A 14,594-nucleotide genomic window follows, 5' to 3' on the forward strand; every position below is an offset into this window, starting at 1 on the left:
ACCGGATTCTGGAGGATTTTCCAGTTTCCGGCGAATTGTTCTTGAAATTCCGGTCGTCTCCTTCCCCTCTACCGCCGTTTGATCCAAACACTCCCTCTCCTGTTCTCACAAACGTGTTTCTGTAATTTTCTTTATTGTTTTTAATTATTTTTATTTTCTAAAATTCTTTTCTTGTTTTTTTTAAAATCATTTAGTTTATTTTTTTAAAAAAATAATTTACTTATTATTTTTAAATACTAAAAGTTATTTTCTTAATTATTTTAAATTCATAAAATTAATTTCTTCTATTATTTTCAAAAATCTAATTTTATTTAATTATTTATACTTCATTTTAGTTAATTATTTATGAACTTAATTAATTGATTAAAATCATTTAATCAATTAATTTCATTTATAAATAGTTAAATAAATGTAAATTATTTATAATTAATTCAAATAATTCCTAAAAATTATTTTTAACCTTTTTAAAAATTATATTTTAGTATTTAAAAGTCAATTAATATTATTATTAATTGATTTATTTCCATTTATTTCTAATTTTAATCATAATAATTAAGCCGTTTGTCCGTTTAATACGAAACGAACGCGTATAGACTCAGAAAAATGTTACGCTTCCAATAAAAATACTTTTGAGACCTAATTTCTTTTGTATTGCAATGACATTTTATTTGTTAGTCCCTTTTGAGTCGGTATATGATCGGTAAACCTTATTATTGACTTGATTTTAATTCTGAATGCACTGAGACATATCTTTTAACGATCTGACTTATGTGTTACATGAAATATGTGATTACGTGTTATACGAATACCATGATTACGTGCTATGTGATATGCATGCTATCTGTTTACAGTTTTAAAATGCCATGCTTAGTTATAAACGATCGGGTAGATGTCAAGACGTAAAGTTACGTCGTTCGAGTTTGGTTCTGTTAGATAAGATAATCCTTTTGTTTATAGAATCAAGTAGCAAGGAGTGCAGTCAAGTACTAGACGGAGTTGGTAGCCAGCAGTTATAATCCAGGGTTTTGGTGAAAAGTTATCGAGCATACCAGGCAAGTACCCCTAACTTCACTTATCGTTCAAGTGACGTTTATTTCGAATTATATTATACAAGTATTTATATCTTCACTTATCATTCAAGTGATATTGACTCTGAACCTTATTCTTTCAATTTCCATACTATTCTAAGTTCAGAATAGTTAAATGTTTTATATTGCGCTACAAAAATACTTTATACAGTAAAACTTTGAATTGAGATTAGCGAATAACTAATTGTTCTAGTTATTTCGCCATCAATTGTTGAGATAGCTCTGGACCATGAGAAATGGGGAGTTATATTATTAAGGATGTCGTTTAATTCGGCTTCTTTGATCAAAATTTTTTATGGATTGGATGAATGCGTAAGTGACCGGGACGGACGGTCCAGCGGAGGGCTATTTCTATGTGTTATATGAAATATTATGACACGATTTGTGCCACAAGCAGATATATTGCCTTTTTATTTGAGTACTCATATTTTGGGGACATGTTTCTATGAATCATGACCTTGTGCAATCACACGGGCTGATCAACATGTGATAGTACGTCCGTCGGAGTTAGATTCCAATCTAAAAATTTTCGTTTATTGCTGATAGCTGGTGAAGCTTTTATTATTGATCAAATATCACTGATTTTATCCTGTTGTTCAGTTAGTATCAAAATGTGGTTTATCATTTCAAGCACATTTTATACTGCTTGCTGAGCATTTCTTTCGCTCATACTTGTTTATCAATCTAATCTTTCAGCTAAGCTAGAGCAGGTTTGAGTTCCAAGTTGATCAGAATTCGAGTGCTTGTAAACAGTTTGGTGTGTTCTCCAGGTAGGGAGTTTGGGACGCTTGAATAGTCTAGAGGTTTGTAATAAAATTTGAATAAATTATAAAACTAATTAGACTTATGGTTTGTAATAATAGTTGGTTTGTATTAGTGCCTGTTTCATACTATAACCTGTGATCGATCCAGTTGCGTGCAAGGGGCCATATTTATTATATTATTCCGCTGTGATTATTTTATTATGCTTTATTGGCTAGTGACCCCCAAATCTAGACCCTGGGATTGGAGGGCGTCACACTTGTCATATTCGCTTTCTTTTCATAATCCCTTATGTCCGTTAATGTCCTTTACATTTCGTCCCTCGGCTCCACCCTCGATTCTTAAGGGTTTCTATTCGTGTGATCTCGGCTCCGATAATTTTATAAAATTGACAAATCCATATTTTCACTTAAATTTTTTATGGAAGTTAATAACTATATTTCTTACTCTCTATAAAAATTTCATGATTTTTGAATATTTTTAAGTCGATCATTTATATTTCCAAAGTTCGTAATTCGTAGCAGTTTTTATCGCGTAAATCGTTTTCACTAAAATAACCTTAATTTTTGAACCGTAAATCGAAATCAAGAGATTCAATCACCTAAATGATTCTTACAACAAGATCTATCATTTTTAATATTACTTTTCAAGAAATCACAGTTTATTCATTCTGTGTTTCTGCAGAAAACTTATGATTACGTTTCTCTCATTTTAACGTCATTTCGCTTGCGACTCGGGTTTTGTTTTCGCTCTAAATCATTAATCAACCATCATACATCAACATACCATTATTTTAACACTTACTCCTCTCAAGAACATCATGTTATTGAGGCCACAACATCAACCTTAATAACTAACTAACTAATCATCAAGAAAATATTAAATCAATCATCAAAACTAGATTTACAACTAAAATCCTTATTCTTCTTGAAACTTAAACCTTAAACAAAGTTTGGGTAAGGATTTATACCTTTCTTGAAAGCTTGGAATGTGTCCTTCTTGATGGTTGAAGCTTGGGGAGGCTTGGTGGTGCTTAAGGATCCTAAATCTTGCCATGAAAATCAAGAAATTAAGATTTGACACTATTCATCATCACTTTCATGGAATTATTTGACTATCTAAACCTCAATGAAATTCTCTCAAAAATTTATCTTACCTTATTTTGATATGTATAAAGCTTAGGAATTAATTGGAGAATTTATCCATGGCTAGAAGTTGGATTTTGAAAATTGAATTCCCTTGTTTCTTGAAATGGCCCAATGAAGCTTCAAGAGAGAGAAGGAAGATAAAATTTTTGTTGCTTCTTGAAAATGTGATAAATCTTTTATTATATAATCTTAGGATTTTCAAATCTCATCCAATCTAGCTATCTTGCTTATTTTGCAAGCTATAATACCAGTTTACGTACTTGCTTTACTATTCATGACCCTATTTGCTAGCTAGGTCATCATGTCTTCTAGGTAGGCTACTATTTGGTTGTTAACCATGATTACTTTATTACCTTGGTTAGTTTTCATGGTTATCATGGCTTGATATGTTTTATTTATTCGCTTACACGGTCGCTCGGTTGCTTAATCATTTTCGTAGTAAACCTTCGTAAGCGGTTCGCGGGGTAATTCCTTTTGTATACGTCCTTTATGCTTTGAAGCCTTGTACTTGGGTTTAAATTTGTAGGATTTTAGATTCATAATTATATTGTGATTCTCGTATTCCTTGACGGTTTGTAGATACGGTCGCTTTTCAAAGTTCATTTTTTTCGAAAGCTAATAGCGTTTTACATACACTTATTTGGTATGTATAATCACGTTATCGACTCAGAAACTAAATTTCCCATGCATAAAATAGTGTGGGATAAAATTTTTTCCCCGATCGTCAGGGTTACTATTGATTGATAATCTTGAATATTTAACTTGTCTGCATTCTATACTTGAGCTTCATATCGAGATCTCCGGTTTGAACTATAAAGAACTGACATCTCCATAAGTATAATGGCTTATCAAGATATCTTAGTTCTCTATAAGTGTTTTGACTTGTCGAGGTCTCTGAGTTCTCTATAAGTGAACTTGGCTTGTCAAGGTCTCCAAATTTCTGCATGTGGAAATGACATGTCGATATCTCTGAGATCTCTAATGAGAATTTGACTTATCGATATCTCCATTCTTCAAGTCTTCATTTGGATTATCGATATCTCTGAGTTCTCTAATATGACTTGTTGATATCTCCAATCTTCATGTCTTCATTTAGCTTGTCGATATCTCTGAGACTTCTCTATAAGCTATTTTGGACTTCTCGATAAGTCATTCTGGAGTTCTCGAATAACTTCTCTATATGACTTGATCTGTGACTTTTAGATATCTTGATGTTAGGGAGAAAACACGCACTAATATTCACGCAAGTATACGCGTTCACAAGTAATATAGAATACTTTCTAGTTCGTTCCCTCAGAGACTCAGACTAAATTATTGTCTAATTTAACTCACTCACCAATGTATGATTACTTCTCAATGTTAAGATAATAACACCTAAAATTGTTGATTAAATATTAACTATAATTAACTACTTAATTAGCCACTTAACTAACACTTCAATTTATCAATAATAAAACACTCATGAGATCACAACTTCATTATTACTTCCTTCTATAGCCATTGTTATTACCTTTAGCATGTGACAGTGATGATATTAATCGAATAACACAAAACTGATAAAAGCCAACTTTCATTGTACTAATACCATTCTACCAAGCATCCACAATTAAGATAAAAGTTGAATAGTCATCAATTATGTTGAGTTCCTATATGTCTACAGAAATTGACAACACAACGATTTAAGCACAAGTTATTCCTTTTGATTACATAGGGCAAATAAAACTGTTAGAGTTACCCACTAATCATGCTCAACGTACATGAACCTATGCTAGCATGGCAAGTTCTAAATCTCAAGATCCACCGTCGCTTCACAAGAGATTAACACCCTATCTTATATGTTCGCGACGCACATAAGACGAATACGCACAACCAATACTAGATATCAAGCAATCATCACACACTAAAGTATTAAACAATTAACTAAAGAATTCCATAATAAATCCGTTGCAACCCCATGATCACGATTAGCCCATAATAGAACTTATCTCCATCATGGGTTCATATGAAATCATGATAAACAAACACAAGAAAATAATAACTAAACTAATTATATTAAAACAGAGTACGTCACAAGAGTAAATAAGTCAAAGCAAGAAAACTAGCATCCAACGTTACAACGAAACAAGAATCACAAGAATATATGCTTCCTCTTCGTTGCGGTGTGCTAAATCGGTCTTCTTCCTTATCTCCTTCGCTTCTTGCGTAAAACACAATCTAAAACATAATCTCCTTAATACTCTCCGTGAAAACGTCTCAAATCTACCTATATAATAGTCCCATAAAACTCAGATTACATAGAAGTTGGAAGCCAAATAGAAGTAGAAGTCTAAAATAATTTATCTTTTTCCCCGACCCTGCGCGGCCGCTCAGCATAGCTGCGCGGGCGCGCAGGTTGCTGCGCGGCCGCTCAGCATTGCTGCGCGGGCGCGCAGGCCTCTACTGGAAAAAATCCAGGTTTGCTCCGTTTCTTCACCGTAATCTGCCCATTCCTTTCCTCTCGCAATGGTGAACACATGCCAAGGCTTATTCTTGATGATTCCTCCCCCGAAATGCAACTAATACCCTGAAACGCATAAACACTAGAAAAACGCATCAAATACACAAAATACTTGATTTCAAGACACCAATCTAAGCCATTTTAAGACGTTCTAAGTGGTATAAAATGCCACTTATCACACCCCCAAACTTAAATCGATGCTTGTCCTCAAGCGTCACAGACTCAAAAATAAATAAAAATATGCATGAATGCAATCTATATGAAAATGCAACGATCCCCCTTACTACAATTAACCAACCAAATTGTCACATCTCAACGAATGCAGTTAGACAACTAAAGATCAATAAACTCATGGAAACAGACATACAGCCAGAAACGTGGGTGTGCAAATGCTCAACAGATATGCTTCGGAACTAGACCAATTACTATGACTAGACTATCCTCAAGGCAATCCTACGATTATACAAAGAATAAAAATTCTAGGCACAAAGTGATATACAACACTACAAGAACTCTGGAGCTTACTACGGAATCGTGCTTTTTATTTACAACTCAAATGCTTATTTGACCGTGCAATAAGTGAGGTCCACAAAAGACTTATACAATGATATCCATGTAACGAGCGTTAGGTTAGCGGATCCCAGACTCTAAAAGCCTTAGGTCACTAGGCACAAAGTCCCCTAAGAACTTAATAACTCGAATACCAAAGAGCCCACTCTTGATCAATTATGCAAAATTTTTTTTTAATTTTTTTTTTTTTAATTTTTTTTTTTTAATTTTTTTTAACTTCTGAGCAAGTGCGTTTCGCTCCATCTTGCTCAACCCTAGACTACTCGCAACAAATGCGAGCCGACTACTAGCCATTTGACGCCTATCCACAACTAGCAACAACTTCCATATTTTTTTTCTCCAATTTTTTTTTCTTTTTTCATGTCTTTATCACTAAGAACCTATAATCGAATTCTAAGCATAATAAGTAGATTGACCTTGAAAATAACCAAATCATAACAACAATCTAGCCCTTACGCATTCTTTAAGACTTAGTGGACTTACAATTATTTTTAGCATGCATATCAACCTACACAACTTAATATCACTTTAATGCTATCACTACACTCGCATCAATATCACAATTCAGTCGATAACTTATTGCAAAAGGGATCATGGTAAATGTATGAGCTACATGACATTCATAAAAAAAAACTAAATGGCATAAATTAAGCAACTATATGAACTAAACTATCATGAATATGCAACTAAATGACACACACATAATATTCCTTAACTACCACCCCCAAACTAAAAATCTTCACTGTCCTCAGTGAAAGTAGTAGAAAGGAACACAGGGTATACCTACTCGGAGTCATCATCATCATCACCCTCAGTGGGTGGAGTATCAGGCGGTGAGTATGCAGAGTCCTCACCAAAAACTGGCCACTGGATATCAGCTCCAAGGCCTCGAAAAGCAGTCCCTAACGCAAGGGTGAGCTCCTGAGCAAACCTGCTCTGCGTGTCATACATGGCATCCATCCGCCGTGAAAGCCTCCTATACTGGGCATCACCCATCCCAGCACCCTCCTGAGCTCTCGAAGAACCAGCCTCACCACGCCCTGGTCTAGCCATAGTAGCACCTCGTGCTGGACGCCCTCCTGGAAGACGATAACCCAGCCCATGCTCCTCAGGCTCACCACCGGTCCACTCCTGCATCCCATTCAGAGTGCCAGAATCAATCGGAGCTGTTGGCAACTGCAACTGCTCATGAGCCGGCCAGTTCACTCCCACTGCTCGGCATAGCTTCGTAACCGTAGATGCATAAGGGATGTTCATATGCTTTGCTCCCCTCAAAAACTTCAGAATTCCTTGGTAGATAAACTCACCAAGGTCCACATAGTATTCCTCATTCAGAATTCCCCACAACAACTGTGCTCTCTCAACTGTGACCTCGTGTGCATGTGAAGAAGGCAAAATATTAGCACATATAAATGCATTCCATTCACGGGCATACCTGTTCATGGCGATCGCCGGAAAGTGACGATACTCATTATTGGCTGGACTGCGGTTCCAAACTGTGCCCGGTCGACAGAGAGTCGCACAAATCAAATCCAAGTCAAAATCCTCAACAGTCTTTTCATTCCAGTTCTCCTCCTCGGGCTTCCTCTCTCGCTGTCCAATCACACGGCGAATCGCCACAGGATGATAATCAACCGTCAGCCCACGGACTACAGAAAACCCATTCTTTTCAGGCTTCGCGTTTGCGTAGAACTCGCGAACAACGCTCATCGGTACTGCTTCGGGTGACTCACAAAAAGCTATCCACCCCTTCTCTGCAATCATGGGCAACAACTCACCATCCCTCCCTGATGGTAAAAACCCCCTCTCCTTCAGAATCGGCTTCCCCAACAGCCTAGTGTACTCCTCCTCCGCAGCTCTGTCAGTTAACCGAGGCCTTGCAGCAGTACCCCTCGATGAATCAACAGTAGGAACTGTGCTGCTGCTGTCAATAGTGCGTGCTCTCTTGGGTGCCATTGATTCATGAATAAAAGTGTGTAAGAACTGATTTTTGATGTTTGTGAGAGGGTTTAAGTGTAGAAGTTTTGTGGGAGATATGTAGGATAGGTGTATGTATATATAGGGTGTGGATTAGATTAGGGTTTGGGAATTAAGGGATAAAATGATGGGGTAGTGGGAACAATTCGTGGGTTTATGGGCTAAAACTGTTTTTGTGTTTTTGTTTTGTTTTTTTTTTTCTCTGAACTGTAAAAAAAATTTCTGGAACTCGACCCCTGCGCGGCCGCTCAGCATATCTGCGCGGTCGCTCAGCATATCTGCGCGGCCGCTCAGCATAGCTGCGCGGGCGCGCAGAGGGTCTCTGGAATTTTTTTTTTTCAGCCCCTGTTTTCTGATTTTTTTGTGTTTTTGGATAGGTTATTAACTTCTAAGGGTTCCTGTAACAACAATTCATGGGTTGCCTCCCACGCAGCGCTTTTTTTTCGTCATTAGCTTGACGTTTCGTACCTTTCTCAAGTAGTCAACAAAATGGCACTAACCACCTCTCGGTTTGCCATGTCCCCATAGTAGTGCTTCAACCGCTGACCGTTAAACCTTGAATGCTTGGTCCGCATCATTCTCAAAAATTTCCACCGCTCCATGTGGAAACACAGTTTTGACAATAAAAGGTCCAGACCACCTTGATTTCAACTTCCCAGGAAAAAGTCGGAGCCGAGAGTTGAATAAAAGAACTTGTTACCCTGGAACAAATAACTTAGGATGTAGCTTCCTATCGTGCCACCTCTTCACCTTTTCCTTATACATTTTGTTATTCTCATACGCTTGAAGTCGAAATTCATCAAGTTTATTAAGCTGAAGCATTCTTTTTATACCAGCTGCATCTAAATCCAGGTTCAATTTATTCAATGCCCAGTAGGCCTTATGCTCAAGCTCCGCCGGTAGATGACATCCCTTACCGTACACCAACTGAAACGGTGACATCCCAAGTGGAGTTTTGTATGCTGTTCTGTAAGCCCAAACAGCTTCATCGAGCTTTAAAGACCAATCCTTCCTTGACGGACAAACAACCTTCTCTAGAATACGCTTTATCTCTCTGTTAGACACTTCCGCTTGACCATTTGTTTGCGGATGATAGGCAGTAGCTACTCGATGATTCACATTATAACGCTGCATCATCGAAGTGAACTTACGGTTGCAAAAATGCGATCCTTCATCACTTATGATTACCCGAGGTGTTCCAAACCTTATGAAAATTTGCTTATGAAGAAAATTTATCACTGCCTTTGCATCATTTGTCGGTAAAGCTTTAACTTCGACCCATTTTGAGACATAATCGACTGCCAGCAAGATGTACTGATTATTGCAAGACGAGATAAAAGGCCCCATGAAATCGATTCCCCATACATCAAAGACCTCGACTTCAAGCATCACATTTAATGGCATTTCATCCTTCCTTGACAAATTTCCCACTCTTTGGCAACGATCACACCTTAAAACAAACTGATGAGCATCCTTGAACAAATAGGCCAGAAAAAACCTGCTTGCAGAATACGAGCTGCCGTCTTCTCACCTCCATAGTGTCCACCATAAACTGTGGAATGGCAGTCTCGTAATATCCCCTCCGTCTCACAGAACGGGATACATCTCCTGATGATCTGGTCAGCTCCCTGTGTAAACAAATATGGTTCATCCCACATATACCACTTCACCTCATGCAGAAACTTCTTCTTTTGAGCGGATGTTAAATTAGGAGGCATTATGTTGCTGACGAGATAGTTTACAATATCTGCAAACCATGGTTCTTCCTCCTGAATTGCAAACAACTGCTCATCCGGAAAAGATTCATTGATTAACGTCCTATCTTGTGAAGTAGAATCGGGATTCTCCAACCTAGAGAGATGGTCAGCTACTTGATTCTCAGTACCTTTTCTATCTTTGATCTCTAACTCAAATTCCTGAAGTAAAAGCACCCAACGAATGAGTCTCGGCTTCGAATCCTTTTTAGAAACCAGATAGCGAATAGCTGCATGATCAGTAAATACTGTTACTTTCGTACCAAGCAGATAAGATCGAAATTTCTCAAAGCCAAAGACTATAGCCAAAAGCTCCTTCTCAGTAGTGGTGTAGTTCAATTGGGCACCATTTAAAGTCTTACTCGCATAGTAGACCACATGGAAGAGATTTTTCTTGCGCTGTCCCAGAACTGCACCTACCGCATAATCACTCGCATCACACATCATCTCAAACGGTTCTGTCCAATCTGGTGCTGTAATAACTGGTGCAGTGATCAAACTCTCCTTGAGAGTCTCGAATGCTGCCAAACATTAATGATCAAATTTGAACGACACATCTTTCTCAAGCAAATTGCACAACGGCTTAGATATCTTTGAAAAGTCCTTGATGAATCACCGATAAAAATCCGCATGACCAAGAAAACTACGGATTCCTTTCACAGAATTAGGTGGGGGAAGATTTTCAATGACTCCCACCTTGGCCTTGTCCACCTCCAGACCCTTGCTAGAGACCTTATGCCCAAGGATAATGCCTTCCCGCACCATAAAATGACATTTCTCCCAATTAAGCACCAAATTAGTTTCCACGCATCTTTTGAGTACGGCGCGCAGATTATTCAAACATTCATCATATGAGTGTCCAAAGACGGAGAAGTCATCCATGAACACTTCGACGTTATTTCCAATCATGTCAGAGAATATAGCCATCATACATCTCTGAAAAGTGGCCGGGGCGCCACATAACCCAAACGAAACTCTGCGAAAAGCAAATGTGCCGAATGGACAAGTGAAGATAGTCTTTTCCTGATCCTCTGGTGCAATACAAATCTGATTATACCCGGAATAACCATCCAGAAGACAAAAATACTCATGACCCGCCAATCTGTCAAGCATTTGATCAATAAATGGAAGGGGGAAGTGATCCTTCCTTGTGGCTTTGTTCAATTTTCTATAATCCATGCATACTCTCCATCCTGTAACTATTCGAGTAGGGATGAGCTCATTCTTTTCATTTGCGACCACAGTGATACCTCCCTTCTTAGGTACACATTGTACAGGGCTCACCCATGAGCTGTCAGAAATAGGATAAATGATGCCTGCATCTAGCCATTTCAGAATTTCTTTCTTCACCACCTCCTTCATGATGGGATTCAGTCTTCGCTACTGTTCTACAGTTGGCTTACTACCTTCCTCTAGCAGAATTTTATGCATACAATATGAAGGACTTATCCCCTTGATGTCTGCTATGGTCCATCCTATAGCCGATTTGAATTCTCTCAAAATCCTTAAGAGCTTGTCTTCCTCACTACCTGAAAGGTCAGATGAAATAATAACAGGTAACGTAGATGAATCACCTAAAAAAGCATACCTTAAGTATTCAGGTAATGGTTTGAGCTCCAAGGTAGGTGCTTCCTCTATTGATGGTTTGAGCTTCCCTTCAGCATTCTTAAGGTCAGAAGTACCAAGAGATTCAAATGGTATGTCCAGCTTTCGCTTCCATGGAGAAGCGTTCAGATATTGTAATTGCTCGTTGCTATCTTCATCATCGCTGTCAAAATCCCCCACTAAGGCCTTTTCCAATGCATCAGACATTAGCATGTGATCGAGTTCCGAAGTAACCGCAGTATCAATCACATCCACTTTTAAGCATCCTCATCTTCTGTAGGGAATTTCATTGCCTTGAATACATTAAAGGTCACATCCTGATCTTGGACCCGCATAGTAAGTTCACCTTTTTGCACATCTATCAAGGTACGGCCAGTAGCCAAGAAAGGCCTTCCCAAGATTATGGGAATCTTCTTATCTTCCTCAAAATCCAGAATAACAAAATCTGCTGGAAAGAAGAGCTTATCCACCTTGACGAGCACATCCTCAACTATGCCCCCTGGGTAAGTAATGAAACGGTCAGCCAATTATAGCGACATGTATGTAGGTTTTGGATCAGGCAGATCCAGCTTTTTAAAGATCGACAACGGCATCAGATTAATGCTTGCTCCCAAATCACAAAGGCACTTGTCAAAAGTTAGATTGCCAATGGTGCAAGGAATGGTGAAGCTTCCTGGATCTTTGAGTTTTGGTGGTAACTTTTGCTGCAGAACAGCGCTGCATTCTTCCGTGAGAGCAACGGTTTCAAGGTCATCCAGTTTCACCTTCCTTGAAAGAATAGTCTTCATAAATTTTGCATAACTAGGCATTTGTTCTAGAGCCTCAGCGAAAGGTATATTTATGTGAAGTTTCTTGAACACCTCCAGAAACTTCCCGAACTGTCTATCCAGCTTTTGTTGCTGCAATCTCTTAGGAAAAGGTGGTGGAGGATAGAGCTGTTTCACCCCTGTATTAGCCTCAGGCAGAGTGTGTTCAACATTAGTCTTCCTTGGTTCTGCCGCTTTCTCCTTTTGCTTAGATTCTACATCTCTAATTTCAGCTTCTACTTCTTTTGCCTTTTCAGCATCAGCCACTTTTCCAGACCTTAAGGTAATAGCCTTGACTTGCTCTTTAGCTTCCTTCCTGCCTGGTACTTCCGTGTCACTGGGAAGAGTGCCAGGTTGACGATTGAGCACTGCATTGGCTAATTGACCGATTTGATTTTCCAAGGTCTTGATAGAAACCGCCTGACTCTTGCAGAACAGCTTAAGTTCCTCAAAATCAGCACTAGTGGGTGCAGCTGTACTTCCCTGTTGAGGATATAATTGCCTTGTAGCATACTGCTGTGGTTGCTGGAATCCAGGTGGGTTAAACTGTTTACTCACTCCTTGCTGATATGGTGGCTGAATAGCATTCTGATTATTCCCCCAGCTGAAATTTGGATGATTTCTGTTATTAGGATGATAGGTCGCTGGCACAGGCTGCTGTTGTCGCTGATAATTATTCACATACTGAACAGATTCATTGACAAGAGAACACTGATCCGTAGCATGAGAACCTGCACAAAGCTCACAAACCATAGCTATTTGATTAACTCCATACGTAGCCAGAGAATCAACCTTCATTGATAGCGCTTGGAGCTGGGCTGCAATAGCGGTGGCTGCATCAACTTCCAGAATACCTGCTACCTTGCCTGACGTCATCCTCTGAGTTGGGTTTTGATGCTCATTTGCAGCCATCGTCTCGATAAGATTATACGCCTCAGTATAGCTTTTAGCCTATAAGGCGCCTCCAGCTGCTGCATCGAGCATGGGCCGAGATTGGGCCCCCAAACCATTATAGAAACCAGTGATCACCATCCAATCCGGCATTCCATGATGTGGACATTTTCTCAACATTTCCTTGTAGCGTTCCCAAGCCTCGCACATAGATTCTGTAGGTTGCTGCGCAAACTGAGTAAGAGCACTCCTCATACAGCAGTCTTTGCCATTGGATAAAACTTCACCAGAAACTTTTGCGCAAGATCTTGCCACGTAGTGATGGACCCAGCTGGTTCAGAATGTAACCAGTCTTTAGCCTTATCCCTCAGTGAGAATGGGAAAAGCCTCAACTTTATAGCCTCATCAGTCACGCCATTATACTTAAAAGTGCTGCAGATCTCGACAAAATTCCTTATGTGCATGTTGGGGTCTTCAGTTGCCGCTCCTCCAAAAGAAACAGAATTCTGCACCATCTGAATAGTGCCCGGCTTGATTTCAAATGTGTTAGCTTGAATAGCCGGATGAAGGATGCTTGACTGAATGTCATCAATTTTAGGCCGAGAAAAATCCATAAGAGCTGGATCAGCTTGAACAATACGATCTCCCATGTTTACTGGTTCTTTCTGCTCAGTTCCTGAATCCGAATCCTCAAAATCTAACTTCTCCGGAATATCAAGAACTTCGTCTGTCTCCTCAGCTGTATCTAAAGTCCTCTTGCGAGCACGAGAACGAGTTTGCATAAACGCTTGCTAAAGTACCTGAAACACAACCGAAAAGAGTAAGTAACTACTACGTCCTAATCACTGAGTCCTAATGACCAATGATGGTAAGTACATAAACTAAACAAATACGCCGAGTCCCCGGCAGCGGCGCCAAAAACTTGTTAGGGCGAAAACACGCACTAATATTCACGCAAGTATACGCGTTCACAAGTAATATAGAATACTTTCTAGTTCGTTCCCTCAGAGACTCAGACTAAATTATTGTCTAATTTAACTCACTCACCAATGTATGATTACTTCTCAATGTTAAGATAATAACACCTAAAATTGTTGATTAAATATTAACTATAATTAACTACTTAATTAGCCACTTAACTAACACTTCAATTTATCAATAATAAAACACTAATGAGATCACAACTTCATTATTACTTCCTTCTATAGCCATTGTTATTACCTTTAGCATGTGACAGTGATGATATTAATCGAATAACACAAAACTGATAAAAGCCAACTTTCATTGTACTAATACCATTCTACCAAGCATCCACAATTAAGATAGAAGTTGAATAGTCATCAATTATGTTGAGTTCCTATATGTCTACAGAAATTGACAACACAACGATTTAAGCACAAGTTATTCCTTTTGATTACATAGGGCAAATAAAACTGTTAGAGTTACCCACTAATCATGCTCAACGTACATGAACCTATGCTAGCATGGCAAGTTCT

At 38.7% G+C, this 14,594-nt stretch overlaps 1 non-coding gene across 1 annotated transcript; it reads left to right on the forward strand.

Moving 5' to 3' along the window:
* The first annotated feature begins 13,249 nt into the window (after nucleotides 1–13,249).
* LOC141669640 (small nucleolar RNA R71) lies at nucleotides 13,250–13,356 on the forward strand. Its single transcript, XR_012553908.1, has one exon. It is a non-coding gene; the product is annotated as a small nucleolar RNA R71 (small nucleolar RNA).
* Nucleotides 13,357–14,594: the final 1,238 nt, after the last annotated feature.

Source organism: Apium graveolens, chromosome 6, assembly GCF_009905375.1.
Source record: "Apium graveolens cultivar Ventura chromosome 6, ASM990537v1, whole genome shotgun sequence".
Classification (NCBI taxonomy): domain Eukaryota; kingdom Viridiplantae; phylum Streptophyta; class Magnoliopsida; order Apiales; family Apiaceae; genus Apium; species Apium graveolens.